The sequence below is a fragment of the Colobus angolensis genome, unplaced genomic scaffold (assembly GCF_000951035.1).
Source record: "Colobus angolensis palliatus isolate OR3802 unplaced genomic scaffold, Cang.pa_1.0 Scaffold1050, whole genome shotgun sequence".
In the NCBI taxonomy this organism is placed as follows: domain Eukaryota; kingdom Metazoa; phylum Chordata; class Mammalia; order Primates; family Cercopithecidae; genus Colobus; species Colobus angolensis.
The window spans coordinates 1314-1622 of record NW_012111476.1 but is presented as its reverse complement, the minus strand read 5'-3'; positions in this window follow the sequence as shown (position 1 = coordinate 1622).

Here is a 309-nt window from a genome sequence, read left to right as displayed (position 1 = left end):
TCCACCTGATGATTTTCAGACACTGCAGACGCCTCCCGAGTGTCTTTCGGTACCTCTTCCAGTTTCTCCACCTGATGGTTTTCAGAAACCGCAGATGCCTCCCGAGTGTCTCCTGGTACCTCTCCCACCTTCTCCATCTGATGACTTTCAGACACTGCAGGCACATCCCGAGTGTATTCCGGTACGTCTTCCACCTTCTCCACCTGGTGATTTTCAGACACTGCAGATGCCTCCCGAATATCTCTGGGTACCTCTTCCACCTTCTCCACCTGAAAATTTTCAGACACTGCAGACGCCTTCCGAGTGTAT